This window comes from Hermetia illucens, chromosome 1 (genome assembly GCF_905115235.1).
Source record: "Hermetia illucens chromosome 1, iHerIll2.2.curated.20191125, whole genome shotgun sequence".
Taxonomy (NCBI): domain Eukaryota; kingdom Metazoa; phylum Arthropoda; class Insecta; order Diptera; family Stratiomyidae; genus Hermetia; species Hermetia illucens.
In genome coordinates this window covers 54741992-54764049 of record NC_051849.1, presented here as the reverse complement: position 1 = coordinate 54764049, position 22058 = coordinate 54741992, and the positions used below count along the sequence as shown (strand labels likewise).

Sequence of the window (22058 nt, the reverse complement as noted above, 5' to 3'; positions counted from 1 at the left end):
GCATATTCAAGACTATGAATGTCAATATCATCCGAAAGTGGATATTCTCAAATAATATATGTGTATATAACGTGCTACGTACTAAGAAATACAGAAAACCTTTCGCACCTGAAGCGTCCAGCTTCCGGTTTCCCGACTTGTTGTAAATGGTACCATTGTGGTTTTGTTTGGATTTATTGAAAGCCTGAGGCGCAAACTCTCAATCAAAGAATGGCACGTTGTACAGACTCAACTCTGGAGTACGTGAAATTTTCATTCAGTTTTTTAAGGAAGTTCAACTTGGTCAGCTCATCCCTCTTAAGAACTTTGGACAGTCTCTCTTCTGCCTTCCAGTTTCTCACAGTATGCTCTAAAGGAATCTCGATTCGAACTTGGTGCTTATATTTACGCTGCGAGTTTCAAAAATTTGACAATTTCTTATTAATTTTACAAGCACGAAGTCATCTGGTTGATTTCCTAAGTTTTTGCAGTGCTCGGTACCACCAGGAAACCGTTTTACCGTGTTTCCCTTGGGTAATAGGACAAGCCCCTTCAAAGTAGTCCAGATGAAGTGATAAAATCAAATAGATTCTCTCCTCTAGGATTGCAATAAATATGCTAAACATTCGCATCACAACTTATTAAGGTTAATTTGACTAACCTTTATGGTTGTAGACATAAGTGTAATTTAATGTGAAAACTGCTGCTAACCTAAAAGTTCACCGGGGTTACCAACTTGTCCCCGTTCAGTTTCCTTGCGTCCGATTTCTGTGGATATTGTTGCCTTGGTAGTGCAAAATGACCCATGTCTTCATTCCCGAAAAACTTCGCCTTCTTTTCTCTGTTGTCGGCTGAGAGCCTTCCCAGGATAACGGTACTCGGGCTGCATTAATCATTTTCTACATACCGATATAAAACCAGTTGCGTTCTCCCACTTTTCCTGATAGAGGCGAAAGAGAAGGTTCTGACAGGCAAGATTCCATCTGTAGTACCCTCTTTTTTGCGACTGAAGTTTCCTTCTGCTGAGTCTTCCTGTCCCGAATTAAGCAACAATGCCACCGGCAGACCAACCATAGTCAGGTTTCCAATTCCTTTCATTATCGGAGTTGATGTACTCTCTTCCCTGCCCTATCGCGCCGTAGACACTGAAGCGGAGAGCACGTCTTCGACAGATTTGTACCTAGGGGAACTTGAAAGTTACAATCCACTGCTTCCATCTTCATGCGTTTTTCAGACTGTTAGTAGTAATGAGCTACTACAGTCAACCCCACCACGACAAGGAATGTTCGAGGGGAGAGTTTCTTAATTTATTTAACCTGCATATCACGAGTAATTAAGAACTCACAATTAAGATTAAATATATAAATAGCAGAATCAAGCCTAATAAGAGTAATTGATATTATTCTTGAGAATATCACAATTTGTGCCCCAAATGGGCACATACGAAAAATAAATTCAATCCAGTTTTAGGAGAAACTACCAAAATATTTTACTTCTTTAAACCATCGGGAAGTTCCAGATAAAATATGATTAAAATAGTAACTGTTGTAGTTGAATTAAATGGCAAGTTGCGGTGTTGGTAAAGTTCGTGAGCTGGTCATGGAAATACTCCAGACAATTGGTTCGCACTCAATTCCAATGAGTTTTGCAAAATCACAACGACAAACATACAAAAGTCAGTTTAGACAAAATAGAACCATAGCATTGCAGTCCCCCTTATCGAACTATTGCGTGGGAAGCTTTATCGATTATGGATAGCGAGAAGTCAAACTGGAAAACGAGAAACTAAGTATAAACTTTGCATTATCATTATATATCGAGTGTGCTTGGCTCCTCTTCTCACCTAAGTAGGCTTGGGTAAACCTTTCCTAATATGACCTATTATACAAATATCACAACTTGCAAAACAACGAGAAAGCGTCTAGACCAGGAACGAAAAACACTATTAAGTTAAAACTCGCTTCTACATTTGGAGCTACGTTACAGTTACTATGAGACCGTATTATATTCTGACGTTATCTGAATTACTTTTATCTAACTTGAATAAACTGATATCTATCAGATTTTGTTGTGTTTCTAGATAGAGTTTAGTCTTCTTACTACGTCATCCACCTTTAGATTATGTTTGAAGAACTTTGCTCTTAGTGATAATATTCTGTCAAAATTTCAGATATTACTACCTTATCTATCGTCCAACATATGTTAATCTTACTTCCCCAAATTGATCGGTAATCCCCTTTTTAAAACTGCACGTTTTGAAATACTTTGTGACTCATAGCTAGTTATGCTAGCTCCAATTCTTACCGATAATTTGACAATGATTTGTGAGCTACACAATGTCTGGAAATTAATTTTTTAGTCAACATTGTCTAAACAAACTATTAGGCAGGTGGTTTCAATTGTGAAATTTCCACTGATGGGCCCAAGATAAATGCCAGGCGAGAGTCATGAACTTCTTTTTCGATGAAGTCATCCCGAGTATAAGAACAGAGTTCCTATACTTGCTTGCCATTAACCCCTAAACGGGGTATAGTGCGTAACCTACGTCTACGCGCCATCGCTGTCGATTCACTGAAATATACTTTGGATTCCTCCAAGGCTTCTTGAGAAGTCTACTGTTTACTGTTCTGTGCAACATGTTTCTATGGAGATGCACTCATCGGCCACTCTGGGATAATTGATTTCATTGCAGGACACGGCCAGTATAAGTATAGTCCTTGAATGCTGATGTATTTCTTCTTCTTTCTTCTGGTGTGAAGTCAGAGTATCCTTGTGACATGGCGAAGACAGATCTTAAGGTAGGCTTGGAGCTTTCAAGTAATAGTAACGTATATAACAGCACGGAGTGGTGTGGAACAATTTCGACTTGATGTTAGTGTTGAGGTATTTACTCGTTCATATCCAAACTTGCTACAAAACAGGAAAGTTAAATCCGCCTTTCCTACTTTAATACTTCGATTAATATTTAGTGCGATGTTGTTATCAGCAGAAACAACACTTCAAACATATACTACTTTATCGACGCCTTCAATGCGCTGCCCAGTAAGTCAGCAGGGCTAGTTCGACGATTAATATAAGCTAGTAGCGGAACCGAAGAGTGCTACATACTGGGCAATGCTGCACTTTCAAAGAACGCGGGCACGTGCAGAGGCCTATCACGAACTTCGTCGAGTGGAGAAGTGACTTCACAGACAGAAAAAGGAAGCTTGCGAGAACAAATAAGTCTGTGAACTCGAGAATTACAAGAAGCAACCGCACCAGTCGCAGAAGTTTTACAAACAAGCCAGCAGAATGAAGCGTTATACACCACAATGCTCATTCTGCCGAAATAAAGAGGAAAATCTGATTTCCGACCGTATGGGCATATTGGCGCAATGAGTGGAATACTTTGATGAACTGCTGAATAACTAAAATAGCGAGTTGGAGGTCCCGCAAACCGACAAATGCGGCCACCACCAAGCATGAAAGAAACAGTCTGTGCAGGCTTAAAAACCATAAAATGCTAGGAGTCGATGGAATTACAACCGGATTGGTTGAATATGGAGGCGACCAACTACACCAAGCGGTTCATCAACCGATGCTCAAGGTATGGGACAGCGAATCAATGGCTGACGACTGGCCACGAAGCATTATCTATCCTACACATAAAAAGAGGGATATCACGCAGTGCATCAATTATAGAGGTATCACGTTGCTGAGTTCTATTTATAAGATATTTTCCGCTATCTTGCTAAGCCGGATAGCCGCATGCCATCATTGGCCTAAGCCCAAGAAGCTTCACGCCAAACAATTCCGCAAAAGATTTTCTCTGCGGCAAGCGATGGAAAACTGTTGGTATATGGTCATCCGCTGCGCCATGTTTTCATCGACTTCAAGGCCACCTATGATAGCATAGCTAGGGTAAAACTGTACAATGCCATAAGAGAATTCGGTATTTCGACGAAATTGATAAGACTAAGTTGACTCTGACCAATGTGCGAAGCCAGATAAAACCAGCAGGTGAGACCATTTAACATCAACAACGGTCTAAGACAAGGGGATACCCTATCATGTATCCTCGTTAACTTAGCCCTGGAGGCACCATCCCCTTCAAGTCCACCCAAATACTGGCCTATGCTGACGACGATATTGATATTATGGGCAGAACACAACGAGGTGTGCAGTCTACCTTCATCCACATCGAGCGGGCGGCGCGAGGAATTGGGTTGCACATTAATGAAGGCAAGGCGAAGTACATGGTGGCAACATCAGCACCGAAAACGAAAGAACCAACAACATCCAATGGCACTGGCCAAACAAGAACAATAAAGATAGGATACCAATAATAATTGATAATTTCTCCTCTCAGGGTCGAAAATGACAACTGATAACAGCTATGGCGACGAAACCCGCGCACGGCTGTTGGCTGCTACCAGAGCTTATTTCAGCTTACAACAACTGTTTCGCTCGAAACGTCTCACCATAGGGTCAAAGCTCTTACTGTGCATACAAGACAATGATCTTACCAGTCCTCATTTATTCTTCGAGGACCTGGGTTCTTAATAAGAAAAATTACGAACTCTTGGCCGCGTTCGAGAGAAGAATTTTTGACCCCCTACACAAGGATGGACGATTCCGTGGCCTCTATAACGATGAAATTTATGAGCGATGCCACGACCGCCTCGTTGTAGATAAAATTCAGCTCAACAGGTTGCGGTGGGTACATCACTTAATCCGTGTGGGTGAGGATGATCCAGTCCGGAAAGTCTTTAAGAGCAATATCTATGGTAGAAAAAGAACACGTGGCATAATCTGTATTAGTTGGAGCGATGACGTAGACGAGGATGCCAAACAGCTTTTAGGGATATCGAATTAGTGGAGCTCCCCGCTAAACCGGGATATCTGGAGTTCCTTATTAAGGTAGGCCTAAACCGGATACCGGTTGTTGCACCGTACTGATGATAGTTTTTTATGAAAATCGATTTGATATCTCATCCAACATAACCAGGGAACAGAACCGAAACACGTGCACATCTATCCTATTCCTTTTGTTACAGAGATGCATAGCTCATAAATCATTCAAATAAAAACCCTTAATGGCACCTGTAACTCAATTTTAATCGAGCTTTATTTTTAAATATTATGAACTTTTCAAAGCAACCTTTACACATGCCAAATAGCTGCTCATAAATATACTCATTTCCCCTGTTTTCCCAACCGTAAATGCATTGTAAAACGACATTTCAATGACTACATATGCAAATGATTTTTAAATATGGACACGTATTTCTAACCGCGATAATGTAAGGCCGCTTATGACGTTTTTTCACATAACAATATTAATTGCTCCTATCTGGATACGCCCACAGAAACGGAATTTGCTATTGGCAAAATTCCAGCGTGAATATTGTTTTATACTAGCATTTGCACATCCATGTAGTGGCTCTAAGTGCATTATCAACAAAAACTTGCGGAGCTGCACTTATGGTTGCTGGAAATTTGTTTGTTTTACTTTACAATCGTATCTAGAAGTGCAGCTGCATTTTTAAGTTTTTATATTACCGCAATTAGAAGCTTAGTTTTGCACAATAAATACGTAAAATAAATACATAAATTTATCAAATGTTCTCACTCAATTTTATTTGCAAACGTATAATCAAAGCAGGCGATAACGTAATTAATGCCGGCGTTCAGTATTCTAGACGAGCCGCTAATCCGTAGATCTATGAGTAGATACTGTGCTCATATCCAATAGTAATGAAGAATTCCAATTAGTTATTAGAATTAATAGTCATAAATAAGAACTTTAAAATTATATGAAGTAAAATTAATATTAAGATTTCAAAACTAATTTATAAAGTGCTCGATACATCCAGGTACTCGCCATTTTGATTAAGTAAGGCATATGAACAAAGGAAATCTTTTAGGAAATTTATATGGGTGCTGGTAATTCCCGACAAGATTTCATTTTGTCTCAACCATCCTCCACCCTATTGCAAACTCAAAATCTCTTCCTTCTAATTATAAAAACTTAAAAAACTTGACCAATCTTCAGTCAAAATGAAGCTACTTTAACCCGAAGCACACTTCCTGAAGCGATTGCCGCATAATTAGAAAATTCTATGAAAATGGATTAATGCTTCTCATATACTACCCCATCTAACTCCGCTATGATATTTACGTAAAATGCTAGCCGCAAGCTCAGATAAAGATGGAAGATTCGTATACTCAACACCATATATCCTCAGAAAAATAAAAGCAAAATACTGAGATTAGGGAAAGAAATAGATATAGTATATGTGGGACTTTTCCACTATGCTAGATTCTATCCCAACTAACCAGTTCGATAATAAAACAAAAAGATCGTGCCAACTAATAATAAAATTCTTATGCCTCGAGAAAGTGCTAGGCACTCCGCCTCCGTCGAAGACGTAGGACAGATTTCGGTTTTGATGAGAAAAAAGGAGGGCATTCATACGTCAAAAAACCAGAGGAAAACCGTACAAAAGAAACGTCCGTCGGCTCAAGCGTCAGAAGCTAGGTCAAGGACCTAATGGGCGTATATGGTTTCTACGAGGTTCACCTGAAAAGGAGCAACATTTTATGTTATAGAACAAAATTGCAAAATGGTGACTAAGCTAAATATTGTTAAGCTGCTAACTGGTTAGATACGACGCATCAATGTGCATTTTCACGCTTCTTGCGAGGAAAGTAAATAAATTTAATTGTAGACTCCGTTTCCGTCGCTAGTAAAGCTTTTTATTTTGCATATACCGATAACTGTTTATATAAAAACTCAAAAAAAACATACGACAATCTCCAGAGCTACCTAAATGAATAAATTGCTAACTCAATGGAATGCCAACGGTATCACCGGTTGCCTTTCACCCCTAGGTGGGGTATAGTGCGTCAGCCACATCTACGTAGAATCATTCACGGTTCGCTAAAATGCGCTTCATCTCCCCCAGGACTTCCCGAGGCACCCACACAACTCCTCTACTGTTCTGCCCCAAGTCTTCTTGAAGTGACCCACTTGTCTTGGGACAGAGGGTTCCACTACATGGCGTAGCAAGCAATGCAATTGTTGCCCCTTGTTAATGTGTGACTTATCCACTGCCACTTCCGTCTTCCGATCACATGTCTACGGGTGATAAGCCTATGCACCGAACAAATTCTTCGTTTGTGATACAGATAGACAGGACCCTTTGAGTAACAGTGGGATCACTATATAGCCACCATATAGCAACACAAAAATGACACTAGAACAGAACAGCCTTGATCTAGGTTTTGAGACAGCTCCATTTCTAGATTTTAGACAAGGTGTTAATTCGTCGGGCAACAATTTGATGCTCTACCCATTAGTGCGGATAGGGGGAATGCGATGGGCCATCAGACTGAGAACCTTGGTTATGTTGGTATTTATCTTCAGTGCAACTCTACTTGCCTCTTTTTCCAAAACCAGAGCCATTTGGCAAAGGTCAATGACCCGTGAGAACAAACAGAGGAGAAATTCGTGGAAAAGAATCAATGAGAAAAACACAAACAATAACCTTTACGCTAAAAAACAAACCTGCAGACGTATAAACAACACCAAAAAATCTAACAACACCAGTAGTAAAATATTTAGGAAAACATCTCGAATATCGGCTTACCTGGAAGACGCCACCATTTTTCAACTACTACTGACTGTAGATTCGTGCTCTACGAGATTGTTGCGCCTCAATATCGACTGTTGATTGCTGCCCTGTTGGAGATGGAATGATGGAGAGAAATCAAATGAAATTATATCACTCACGTGGTTGCCGACCTAAACAAGCGCCGAAAAACCATGGAATGGAATCATGTTCCACAACAGGCCTAAGTTATACTTGGAGTCACTAAGCCCGGTAACTGCTTTTACCGTGATACTTTGTTTTTGAACGACACTGCTCAAATGGAGGTCCGTAAGGAGGAATGCCTCTTTCACAAAGTCCTCGTCGAGAAAATGTTGACCAATTGGCAATTGGTTTCGAGCATTGGCCGGCTATGGAACTGGAGACGAAGATAGTCAGTGGCATTACACGCTACGATCACAGTCGAAATGAGGACGTTCGCGATTCTTCTGACCTTACACCCACCCGAATATTAAAGTCAAGGGGACCCGATCCAAAGGAATACATTAAAAGCAATGATTCATTGATATTGATACATGCTTAATTGAAAACTTCTTGACTTTACCCGGGCTAAGGTTAGTAGTAGTGTTTCCTATTCACTCCTTAGTGTGTGCTTCAATTCTGCTATCATTACACATAACGCTGTGTAAGTGATATGCTCACAGCTGCAAGACAAAATCAAGACGAACACAAACACCCACGAACCCAGAGCAGCGAGATTGAAACTGATCCTCTACCCCCTCAACCATCATGCTGTCAAGGACCAAGGTTACGACCTTGAAAAATGACGAACCCCAAATAGGACAAGGATAAAAAAGAGGATGCATAAGCCGTAAGTCATGGAACAATTTTTCGAGATTCTCCTACAAGGCCTGCAAGCCGGTTGATAAGTGACTGCTTCCTCCTATCTACGTGAACCAGGCGAATCTTCCAGGTGAAATTTTAAGAAATGTTAACAGACATTGCTGATCATTCAACAATAGACCTTGAACCATTTTCTTCCTTCTAGCAATGAAAACAAGTGTAATCGAGGCAAATATAGCCACTTGTGGACTTGCGACCTGCAAATTTCATTTCTTCTTCTTGCTAATGAAATGTTATCCATGCGTCAGAGAAGGACGAAATTTTTGATTACGAACTTCAATTATCATGCAAAGGCATTGGTTTTTGTAATGTGCATACGTTTCTCGATGACAGCATCGAAGTCCACCAAAATGGTCACTTTTTCCAACTTGAGTGAGCATTCAACCGCTACAAGATGGGCTTCGGGGATTAGACAAGGTTATAAGATAGAGCAGGGCCGTAGAGAGAAAGGCTAGGTCCGAGGTGAAAATAAAGTGGAAAAACTAGGTTCAAAGTGAAAATTATACGGGTCTGAGGTGATTATTATTAGGCTCCGGACCCGGCAGAAATCCCCCTCTCTACCCAACTTTTGTCACGCCTGAAGTAGGACTCTTTACTGTACTCCGAGAAGCCTGGCGGAAGTAAGTGTGAATACGTTGTCTAGATAATGCTTACGGTAAGGCGCGTTTTTACTTCCGGGAGGCCGATTTGGTAGATCCGGTCCAGAATGAGGAACATTTCTATAGTGAATTGCTATGCATCGACGGAGGCTATCAATATAGAAGAAAAGCAAGCTGCTTATAAACACCTGAATGTAGTCCGGGAGGGAAGAGGTTCGGTTTAGGAGCCGTTGATATGCGGATTTTGGAGAGCAACAGAGGGGCACTCCCATCGCCGTCGAAACGAATTGTCTTGCACGCTACCCTGACTGCGCCATCGGCAACGTCGTAAAGAAACGTCACAAGACCTGACTGACTGCGGAATCATGGAAGCGGATCGAAGAACGAAATGGATTGAAAGTGCCATCGTGGTCACGAATGGCAGTGAACATGACCTGCTCGTGCTGCAATTCCAGGAAGTATTAGAAAGCTTAACGTTATTTACATCATGACAAAAGGATGCGCTCGTCAGGCAAGCAAAAAGTAGAACAAAAGCACTTGTAAGTGGGCGCAAATCTTTCGATGGTCTAGTGGAAGATGTTACCGTAGTATCGCTTTTCACGTAGAAGAGGAGTGTGGGCGTCTTGGGAAGTCTTGGACGGTGCTGAAGTGCATTTCAGCAGACCGTGTACGATGGTCGCCCTGGGAATGTGATCTTCTCAGGAAGTGGTTGCATTGTTCTTTAAGGTGCCTTTATATGCGTGCATATAGTGTGATGTGTTTAATCAGCGTACTTCAAATTGCAATGAATCCTCCTATTAGTTCATATTCACTCCCTTTATTTTAATTTCTGTTATACAGGGAATATATTAAATTTCCACTGTACCCAAATTTTCTGGAATGCATTAAGTGAAATAAAGATGCCACCAAAACATCCACGACTTCTTAGATGATAAAATATTTTTTACTAAATCTGCCGTGAGATATGCCCAACAAATCGTCTGGCATGGTTGGCTCAGTTTGTTCGGTGACCGTCGGTACTTTTCCATTGGGAAACCCCGGAATTTGACTTAAATTTATTTCGACTAAAAATATGCTCATAGCACATTCAAAAACTTACAACTGACTTGTAAATCATGTTTTCTCACTGACCCCCTGCTCGGAGTAGATTTTACAAGAATTTCATATTTTAGGAACACATTTTGTTTGGACTTGGCATTAGTGGCCGATTTCACAACATCCATAGATTGTGGTGATCAACATAAGAAGCGTAGCCTTACCCAGTCACGTATGCCTCTATTATCATAGTTGGACGCCTTGAACGAATTGATAAATATGGAGGCAAAGCGTGAAGAATGCACAAACGATTCTATGCACCAGAAAAAACTAAATTTGATTTGGAAACGAAACTCGATAAACATTGAAATTCCGTTGAACTATGCAAATGGCCTATGTCGTCGTCTTAGGAGTCATTCCCTTGTCAATGGGATTTTGAACTTCCTTGAATTTCCGCTCGATCGAGTCATTGAAAAAGTCGAAAGCCGAGAAATTCTGATGAGTTAGTCACACCCTCCAACAGCGCAATTATTGCGTTGAAATTGAAATCAACAGCGACACAGACACGACTCTGAATCATGCAACCGGCAACCTTGGGTACCAACGCAACACACCGTCAACCCCGCAGAACCACATGTCGCGTACGAAAACCTGGTCATTACAGGTCATTATATAAAACTTTTAAATGATCATTCGCTGACGCTTTTCCTACGTGGACCATGCGAAGCGAAGGTACCTCCTCGTAGCTCATGAGATTCTGTGACGTCGGCTTCTCGCTTCATCTGAAATATAAGTTGCAATTGCCACTAGCAGAGTTTCATTAAAAAAAAAAGATTAACGCTATCAACACAACAAAGTAACGTATTTACGTCAAGTACCTTTGAATTGACTATTCTACCTTTGCCGCCAAAACGTGAATTATTCAACAACTGATACCGAAAGGTCGTTTTTTGTAGTATAGGGGAAATTGGAGTCACTTGGACTTTTTACAATAATGTTCGTTCCCAATGAATAACGCAAAATATTCCGGACTGAAGGGTAAAAAATACAATTACCATGACTGCCGAGGTGCATCGGAAAGCTATCATTTATAATTTCTAGTGATGTGTTCCAGTTTCTACCAAGGTTTCCCAAGAAACTTGTACTCTTCCTCGACTATTCTGCGCCACGTAGTGCTAGGGCAACTCACTCATTGGCCATTCTAGGATAGTAAGCTCCACTGTATGGCATATTTTGTAATACAGTGTGTGACCTACCCACTACCATTTTTGCTTTCTTATCAACATGTTTTCAGGGGTCTGGCCTATTCGTCGATGTGATTTTTCGTTCGAGATTGTATTAGGACAAAGTGCTTTGCTGACACGAAAACAGCGAAAGCGGATTTAGAGTTGCTGATCCATAATGACCATCGGCAGAGACAATGCTACATGATACGAGGGTTGTCCCAAAAGTACCCGCTCAACAAAGAAAACACAAACATTTTGGAAAAAATGTATTTATTTTCAACATAATCTCCTTTCAATACTTTACACTTTTCCCAGCGATGTTCGACGCTCTTTTTATAATAAGAATTGACTTGCTTCTTAAAGCAGTCATTACCGGCCGAAATCACTTTTTCATCGTTGGAATATCTTAGACCACTGAGGCGTTTTTTCAAGAAAATAATTGGAAGGGCTAAATATAGCGAATATGGTGCATGAGGTAGCAATTCAAACTACAATTCATTAATTTTGGACATTACAATGTCTTGATGAAACAACATTTTCTTCTTAGTCAGATTTTTTGCTCAAGGTAGTCAATGAAAATTATCCCACACGCATTCCAAAAAACCATCTCCATGCTGAAATGTTTCGTCTTTAGTATACAGCCGGCTCCATATTATAAGCGGTTCTTTTCAGCCTCTGAAGCCTTTTGCCCATCCTTTTGCTTCTCAGCTATCAATTTATGAATATCAACATATTTTGAGATTGTCACGCAGAGAACTGAAAAGAACTTTGTGAATGGTGGAAATAAAGTAATTGATCAACATTTTCCTTGGGAAGGAGATATGTTACCTCATCAGTAAAGAATAGTGGAACTAGATTTGAATAAGCAATCATCTGATTAAAGTGGGCTGCCAATTCGCTGAAAGTCTTGTTGAATCATTTTAGCCCGATATTGTATATTTTATCAACCTTCGCCGCGTCCCAATTACCTGCCTTTAGAGGACTACATCGATGTCATTTTCAGATATATCAGGGGTAGTCATTCCGAGGAATGCTCGCATTAACACATAAGGTGTGGGTGTAAAATATTGGGCATCGAAAAAGTTTCTTCTTACTTTAATTTCTATAATTTTTCTTTCTCCATCTATTTTCAATGAGACTGTGCATCAGTTGCATTATCATCACACTTAATGCTGGATAAGTGTTAATCACGAGCCACAGGACAGTACAAAGCCAAAAACACAAATACTGATAAGAACCGGGATTTGAATCTGGATAACGGAAGTGAAAGGCTGACGCTCAACCAACCCGACCAGCGCGCTATCAACAAAAGGAAAATATGGGAGCGAAGCTGCGTCTAAATTGCAGGCAGCTGGGTTCCTTTCAAATTAGAAATGGGGAGACGATATATGTAATATTACAAAGGTGATATCACCTTACGTTATCATTACCGAGCGCGATCCAAACATTACAACATCACCCAACATTACCGCATTACCAAATACCATCGAATTACAAAAGTGATATTGTAATTAACATTACCAAGCATCATCGCATTATAAAAGTGATGTTGTAATATAGCGTCACCTATCATCAGCGCCCTTCATAGTACAAGTGCGGCGGCAGTTGTCGATTCCGACGCCAAACATCAGGCTGGTTTTGGGTTTGCTATAGATTGGCTTCTTGCTGGTTTTGGGCTAGCAAATGATTTCGAATGCATGTGTATATGAAGATGCAGATTCTTGGCTTTAGGTTATTGATCTGTTATTTTACGCATTGGAATGCATGTCAGTTGCTGATATTTCCTTGTACAAGCGGCCGAGGCGAGTATCGAGTCAATCTGTTCTCGCGGCTGGCTTTGATGTGAAAAGGTGATTTTGTGTGTGTAAGGCAAATTTGAATTACGTCAAGTAAAAACAACATCTACATGAAATAATGCTCGTTCGCAAAAATCATGATTTCCTGTTCTTTTCATTTGAAAATATTGACTACCTGTATCCCTATGGGATGTTTTGTTTTTTTGTTCCTTCTTTATTGATAACATACTTATTTGGCGCTGTTGTATATTTTGCGTTTTGAATGTAATAAATGCGCGCCAAATTATTCTAGTAATAAGTAATATTTTAATATAAGGCTGAACTTTAATATATGATGTTGATTATATAATATCATATGTACGGTTCGAGCACAATGCTGACCACATTGCCTTCTACAGGCTATTCTGTAGTGTACCGTTACGGTCTTGAATGAAGTGCTCTAACATACTTCAGGGCCCTGATCCAATACGGATTGTTGCGCCAACGATTATTATTATTATATGTACGGTTAAGATAATGGAAGGTAATGTTTGTGGTATTAATAATAATAATCCATATTGGCTCAGAGCCTGGAAGTGTGTTAGAGCACTTCATTCGAGACCGTAGCGGTACACTACAGTACACTGTAGGAGGCAATGTGGTCAGCATGGCACTCACCGAGATTATCACCCTGATCACTCAGGTACTCATTCACAGTTGAGTCGGCTGGTATCCGACTTTGTGAACCAGTTCCCTATGAAATAGTAAATGAATACTTACTCCCCATCGGATATATTCGGGATCACTATCTTACTAGGGCAATTAATGCATTCGAAATAGCTACGTTAACTGTTGACATAATTATTGCCACATAGACCCTTCAAACTTAAGAGAGAGGAATCATTATTTTCATATTCTATTTAAGTCGTCCTTAAGAACGTCTTTTAATACTTTGAAAAGAAAATAAAATGTGTGCACAATGTTCCAGTAGTTACAAAGTTAATTTTTCCTCATTGGCAACCAATTGGTTGGTTGAGAGATGAAGCTTGCCCAGCATCTAAGTGCAGTTCTACCAATACCAATGATAGAGTGCCCACCAAAATTTTTTTTTATTTTTGATGAGGGGACTCGTTGAGAGGTAAAGAGAGGAAAGGGGCGATTTTCCTCGGGGCCTCCGAATGGAAAATCTTTAGCAATGTTTGATTGTGCATTTCGAAGAAAGGGGCGTAGCATTCGCACCCCGAGCCTTGATTCTATGAATTTGGTAGGCATGAGGACAAAACCAGACAATCGAGTAAGGTTTGTTTAGCATTCTTTCTGTTTTACTTTTAACAGCTTATAAGCTATGAAGAGAAAAAACAGGCAAGATTAAAGTGCTCTATGCGAACTTGTTCCGATGTGTCATAGACGATGTTTCGCTCCGAATGAACCAGGACCGTAGGGAGAAAATCCGAACGCGGGATGAAAATTATGCGGAAAAGAGGTTCAGGGATGAAAATTATACGGGTCTGCGGTGAAAATTATACGGACCCCCATCTTATCTACTTTTTCCATAAAATTTCTATTCCGGGCCCCGAGAAAACTCCCGGTCTGGGGGAATAAACAACATGTACTCCTCTCACAAATGGTTACATCTATTGGCACGAAAATTGACAGAGAGTATTTTGTATTATCTATTTTTTTTACGAATTTTGTATGTATGAAATTGTGTCTCATTGAAGGCTTGTAAAAAGAAAATTGAAAATTTTGAGGATGTATTTTGTATGTATTTTATAGAGAAGAAATGCCACGCCAGGCAAATGGATGGTAGCTTCAAAAGCTAGGCTTCATTGACTTGAACAAAACAACATGGATAAAGATATCATCCATCGCGGATCTTTCCTCTTCGATTGAGGCTCGGGTCTCGGTCAAACGGTTATTCGCTGTTTCATAAATTTTTGCGTTTTCAGATTTTGGTGCAATAGTGCGTGAATAAGGTGGTCTTTATGTGGACTCTGAAGTGGTCCCCATAGAAGAGAAAAGGAGGTGTACATTTTTCTCGCTGAATATAGCAATTTGGGGTATCAAATAAAATATCTCGATTAGTACTTTATGAAACACGCCATAGATTCGGCATCTGTTACACATTAGGGAAATAGATTCATTTTTAAAAAATGCCCATCCGAAAAATTTCAATTGAAATCATAACGGTGCTTCTATCTATCTTATCTAGGTCTTGTAAAATATCCCATTTCAATCTCTGCTAAAGCTGGAAATAGTATGTAACTATGTTTTCGAAATTTACTACGAAATTCTCCTTAAATTATTCATAAAATTATAAGATTTTGAAGAAACATTATAGAAACCACAATATTGGAAAGTTTGAAGAAAACTATACTATTACTAACGAAGTCACAATATGGACAACTTTTCCTGTAAATTAACTGTATCCCAACATATTAAAGCCATATACTTTATGACCTACTTGCTATGTACTCTCGGAACCGTCGGGAACCGAAATATTCTTAGATAAGAAATACATACAATCTTTCATGCCCGAAACGCTGGGCTTCCAGTTCCCGATTTCTTGGGATAACATGTCCTCCTGGTTGGCCATAGTCAACTGTATGGACATTATGACCATCCCCAATTTTTACATTAACTATAAATTGCATATTATGTTTTTGGGAGAACGGAATTGGCTCCGATGCAGTAACCTCGTTATCATTTTCATCCTGCATAACAGAATATTTGGAGTTAAGAAAGGTTTTGGATTTCATTGAGGACCTTTAGAATCTTTATGTGTAGGTAGTGAATTTACCAAGTGCAGGGTAGGTGTGAGAAATTTGAGGAAGATTCCTATTTATCCGCCCACAAAGCATCTACAACCTCCTACATAATTCGAGAAATGTTGCCCCTAATCCGCAGCCACAACCGCCTCCCGTAGCATAATTGAATGGCACGAAGGCAGCACTACGTACATACGTGACGTGCCCACACAAAAAAGTGAATCAAGCGAGCCACCAGAAAAAAATCCATCCACCGCACTTTTCCACGAATGTACCGCGAGCCAAAATGAGGCGCAGCAGTCGCACCGCGCAAAACTCCCCGGCCGTCCGGCACAGAGCGCACAGCCAGGCCATGCGGACCCTTGAACTGTTCACGTGAACAGCCGTCGCTGTTCATGAGGTCACTGCGTGACCATGCTAAGTCTAATCCGCCTCTTTGATTGGCTATGACGAACGAGCCCCCGATACGTCTGCCGTTTTCTGTCTTGTGTTGCTGCTGGGCCGAGCGGTGATAGAAGCGTGTACTCGCCGAGAGTGTGAGAAATAATCAGACAGTAGCTTCGTGCACGCTCGTCTCGCGCTCGGGGGTCTACGGCGTTTGATGCTTGCCGCGTCGTAGTACACAGAAAGACGCTATACGTATTGATGTATGTAGCAATATAAATGAGGGTGAGCGCCACCTACAGAACTCGATATGCATTTCGAACCGTACATTAAAAATCACCCGCAATGTTCCAATAAAGCAACAACATAGTATAAACAAATGGTTACAGGGTGAGCCGAATTTAGTTTGAAATGATGTGGTTGTATGTGGTGTAGCGGTTGAATGTTAATATTTCTAAGGAGAAAAAAAGAATTTAAGAATTATAATTCGGCCAATTCAATAGAATTTGAAATATCTGTGATCTTTCTGTTTGGGCTCGAGCTTTGGTGATTTTAGGTTTAATATAATTCGCACCCACGTCGTGTTTCCGATTATGTTCAAATGAGCGACTACCACCTGTTTTCACTTTCTGTCAAACTGCCCCCCATGGCAAGGGTGAGACACCGCCTGATAAATAACCTCTCTACCTGATTTATGGGGATAGTACAATGGGCCTAACAAGGATCTGAGTGCTCGGAGCTGCGGCTCCCCCCAGTAAACTAAACTAAATAAGCCTCTACCTTTGACAAAATTGTTAGTAGTCTTCGTCTCTTCCATCTAAACTATGCTAAACAACGACCTTACATTTCATTATAAAATAAATAGCCTGTAGACTTAGCACAATTTTATGATCTGTTTAAACATTTCTACGAAATCCCACTTTATCGCTAGGCAAGATTCCTCAATTTCACTTCCGTTTCCATCCTATAATCGATGACGAAGTTCATGATACCTTATCTGGATGATACTAAATGGACCATCGTATCATTCCCTAATCTTATCGACAGTATCAATAGTATAAAGTGCGTTTTATAAGTATAACATCATTATCAAATTCATGGGCATGTTAACAATACGAAAATGGTTCGCTAAATTCAAAAAGAGCGACGTTGACCTTGACAATACGGATCGTATGGGACGACCTTCTAAAATTCGATGAAGATCGTCACAAAGCACCATTAAAGAAAGAGGGTCACCAATGAGGTGATAAATTGGATGAAAAAAATATGAATTTCTATCTTTTCCCCCCTCTGTCAAACCAACAACTGACTCAAGAGCTTCTTCGACGCAAAACAGAAAATTTTTTTGCCGAAATGTGATAAAAAAATTGTTCGAAAGATGGGAACAGGCCGTAAGCAATAATGGCCAATATATTAGAATTTTATTCTTATAATTATTGTTTTTTGTTCAAATAAAACTCTTTGAAATAAACCCAAGGAACATATCTTTGTATAACATAGCCAAATAGATTACATTAATAAAACAATAATAATAATCGTTGTGTTAGAGCATTTCATTCAAGACCGTAATTACAGGAGGCAATGTGGTCAGCATTTCGCTCATCCGAGATTATTACCCTGATTTATACTGGAATCCGACGTCAAATCACGATACAAATCCCACTGACGCCAGCGAGATTTGAATCGCGACCTTCCGTACGACAGCCTTGTGTTCTAACCACTCAGCTAAAAACAATAAATTGCACACTCAAATAAGTATTGTTTCTATTTTATTATTTTAAGTGTGAAACAAGTCGGAATACCGGAAGCTCGCGCTTCGGGTATAAAGGTTTTGTGTTCATCTTATGTAAGAAATTTCAACGCACATTTTTCTATCCGTATATAGCTACAAATCCAACATAATCCTTTATATTTTTCCAAACTACCAGACATACATAAACATTACGCTCACCCTAAACAAACAAACTGCCTATTTCCGAATATTGTACACATATATGCACGTATATAAATTGATCGTACCCATATTTCCGATTTACTTCTTATATCTATCTGAATAGGCACTACCCACAAAGTTCATTAGCACGCAGATACTATATACCTACATACACAGTTGATATTCATATACAAATGACTAAAAAACTAAAACAAAATAATTCTTTGGGACCCCATTCATAAGAACTCATTTCGTTGTGGTATTGACGAATTGATATGTGATGATGACGTCATGCATGAAGAGTGCCCGAAATTCACAAAAAATGGTAAAGTTTTACCCCCTATAACTTTATCAATAATGGTTGGATTTTCTTCAAACTTGACTAGCTTGTGCACTATGTTCTTTATTATACGCATGCCAAGTTTTGTACTTCTGGGATGAATATAAGGGGGGTTGCCGGGTAAATTTCTAAAATGTGGAAATATACTATTATTAACTTTATTTGTGCAGATATCGGAACCGGATATATTTTGAGGCCTAGATTTCGTAGAGATGCACTATTGAGATTTTTTTTCAGATTTTTTGGTTGGATAGGTTCTGAGAACGAGACCTGTTACACTTTTTGGGGGTCATATTTTGAGCCCTTACTCCCCTATGTTTCACCCAATATCAAATATTGAACCAGTTTCGGAAAGTACTAATTGAGACCTTTCATTTGATACCCCACATGGCTACATTTTATGAAAAAAAATTTTGCAACCCCCTTTCACATGTATGGGGAGCCCCCCCTTAAACTTAACACAAAATGGCGTCAGTTGCTGCATGTAAAGGGAACGGCAGATTACATACTTCTACCAATTTTCGTGACAATCGGTTCAGCCGTTTCCGAATAAATCGGGTGTGACAGACAGACAGACAGACAGACAGACAGACAGACGGACAGACAGACATCGAATCGATTCTAATAAGGTTTTGTTTCACACAAAACCTTAAAAAAATCAAATTTGATATAAATCTTGATTTTTATAAAAAATCACCTGATATAAATCATCAATCCCGCTTCAAATTGAATTACTGCATTTAGTTACTAAAAGAACCCACCATCAAGCAAAGTTAATCATTTTAATAAATTATGTGCGAAATAAAATAGAAAATCTGATTTGAAGCTGTTTCATAATTGTAACCTCACAATGTCATTGCTGTAGTAAATCATTTCCTTGTGCGAATTTAAATCACTAACTGATTTCTTATGCTAAAAGGAAGAGTGTTAACTGACTGAAAAAAGTCAAATTAGGATTTCGAATGCAGAGAACATTAGTAATGCCATCGAATAGACCGCAGTCTACACCCGCCACCAAGATTTATGGAAACATTACTGTAAAGCCCTGAAGAATATAGTACCGCAACTCGCTCAGTTGTCCTAGCAGATTATTAAATCACAATTGACGACACATCATAAAATCGCATAAAATTGAGCAATGGCTTCTAGAGGAACTCAATAAAATGGGATAATCCGAAGTACGTTTCATTATGAATAGCGGAGATCTCATCAAAATTTTGAAAAGAGAAATATCGAATAGTTGAGTTGAATGGTGAAGCAAGCCCCAGCAAACTTTATAGAACAAATCAACAATCAAGAGTTTCAAAACAGCAAATGGAAAACAAACGCTCGAGCCTATATAAAACTGATAACAATGAACAGGAAGCCTACTCAATTTTAGAGGAAATTGTATCAAAGGCGCGTCGACAGATACCATAGGAAACCCACCATCTACATTGATTATTGATATTTTCATAGACAAATCCAAGAAGCAATGGAAGAGATTTGAGCACGAGTACATAAAACATAAAGTTTATAGCGGAATTGGAGGGGTATTGATTTTTGTTCACAATCCCTTCAAGCAAGTCCACTTGCCAGAAAGAGGAGAGTTTTATACTGTATATGGCTAGAAAAATAAATTTCAGGAGGAACTGATCAATGGTATGACAAGAAGAAAACTTTTAAAATTTTAAAACGACAGATTAACGGATAAAACAGAACACTCGCCAATTAGGAGAACTAGATGTCCAGAAGAACAAAGAAAAAAATTCAAAATCCTGTTGGATGAAAATATCAACGTATACACCAGAAATATTCAATCATGGCTATTAAGACTCAATCTAGCATTAACTGGTATTTAAATAACTTGTAATTAGGTAGTAGGATGGTCATGTTTGATGAGTCAGTTTCACAATTTCGATATTGTGTCTAGGGTTCGAATTTCGGCCACGGGTATAGATGTTTGTGATTGTCTAAAGTAGGATAGATACATATATAGTACAATGGGTCAACAGAGGCTTGAGTGTTGGAGTCCTCAAAAAACTCTAATTATTTATGAAACGAAAAGAAAGAAAGGAACAACCCTATCGCAGATATCGATATTTCGTTAGTCAGCTGCTTCCCTCCTGAGTACCTACAAATTAAACACTGAGAACAACGGAAAGATTCGACGCCAAAAACCACGTATCTATCATAATTATCTAGTTGCTACCTTTTTTCTCTTTTATTAATTTTGGCAACACAACCGGGCCTAATTCCTCCGATCATCGCATAATTTATCAATTTTTTAAAGTTGCTCTTTTCGCAGAAGTACTCCTCCCCCTTTTTCTCTCTTCGCTCGACGGACTTAATCACAACTTTCGACACAACTCAAAGGGAATAATATTCAGCCAAACTACAAATGGATCATAAGTAGCTTGTGATAGGGGCGTTTCTTGTCAATGACCATCATTTGAACGTGGTCATTCTAAAGATAAGTATCATGTAATCATGGAATCGCTGGCCGGGCATAGTGACTCTGGGAGTTGCGTAAGTGACTTTGTAAATCGTGTCCTTGGCTCGATTTCCTTTTTCTTCATTTCATTTCATATTTCTTATTTCCAAGTACATGGTTCTGGTGTCAGAATACGTTTGCCACCCTCGTTACTTGCAAGGAAGCGTTTATCCCCTTGCTGCATTGGGACATCCTGCCAATAATGTCTAGATTTTGAAGAATTCAATTGCGCAATCAGGTGATATGATAACAATTTTTAACCGCCAGCCACCAAATCGCTCAACTTCTTTGAAGGCATTGCAGAAACTCTCAGAGGCTAATACCATATTGAGTGCATGGATTACCAATGTACAGTGGTTTATGGTATATGTTTTCGCCACATTCGTATTCCATGTGGTAATTATTGATACCACTCCATCGATTTTTTTATAAAACGAAGATATCGATTGGCGTGTCCAGAGGGCTATCGTCAATTCTTCCGATTGCCAATGAGCGGAGGAATCCCCCGAGGATCCCCTTTTCTCTTCCCCCTTTCGACAGAACTGTAACCATGTCAAATGCTTACTTTACGCGAATAGATAGTTCAACTACTAATCGGCTGTTTTTCGTCCCTTTCTAAATTTTCGTTGATATTCGCTTATGAATATGCGTATAAGTAATGAAACTATAATAACCGCATTTTTTTGTCTTCTTCCTCGAATATGGAACGAATAATTCTAATTCTCTATTTTTCTGGAAGTTCTTCATTTATCTTGTTGTTGGTTATTAATTTGTCTCAGTGAATTATAGCCATGCTTCATTGGGTAGCACTTGAACTCCCCAAGTATTTTTCCATTTTGCATGTTATACATTTTTAGGGTGGTTGGACGAAGTTTGCAATTGTTACGTAAAGTCGAACTCTTCTTTCTATTTAGTAATTAATGAAGATATTCTTTTCGCCTTAAAATTACTTTCTTCTAATAGAATATTTTCATTTTTACTTGTTATTCTGGTTGGAAACTTTGATTTCCAATTGGGCGTTTTTGCGAAAGTTTTTTGATAATTTTATTGT

General features: G+C 39.3%; 1 long non-coding RNA gene across 1 annotated transcript; it reads right to left on the bottom strand.

Moving 5' to 3' along the window:
- Positions 1-1443: 1443 nt before the first annotated feature.
- On the bottom strand, positions 1444-1997 carry LOC119657666. Its single transcript, XR_005250159.1, has 2 exons — positions 1823-1997; positions 1444-1749 (listed from the first exon to the last, which is right to left on the bottom strand). It is a non-coding gene; the product is annotated as an uncharacterized LOC119657666 (long non-coding RNA).
- Between the last annotated feature and the right edge of the window lie 20061 nt (positions 1998-22058).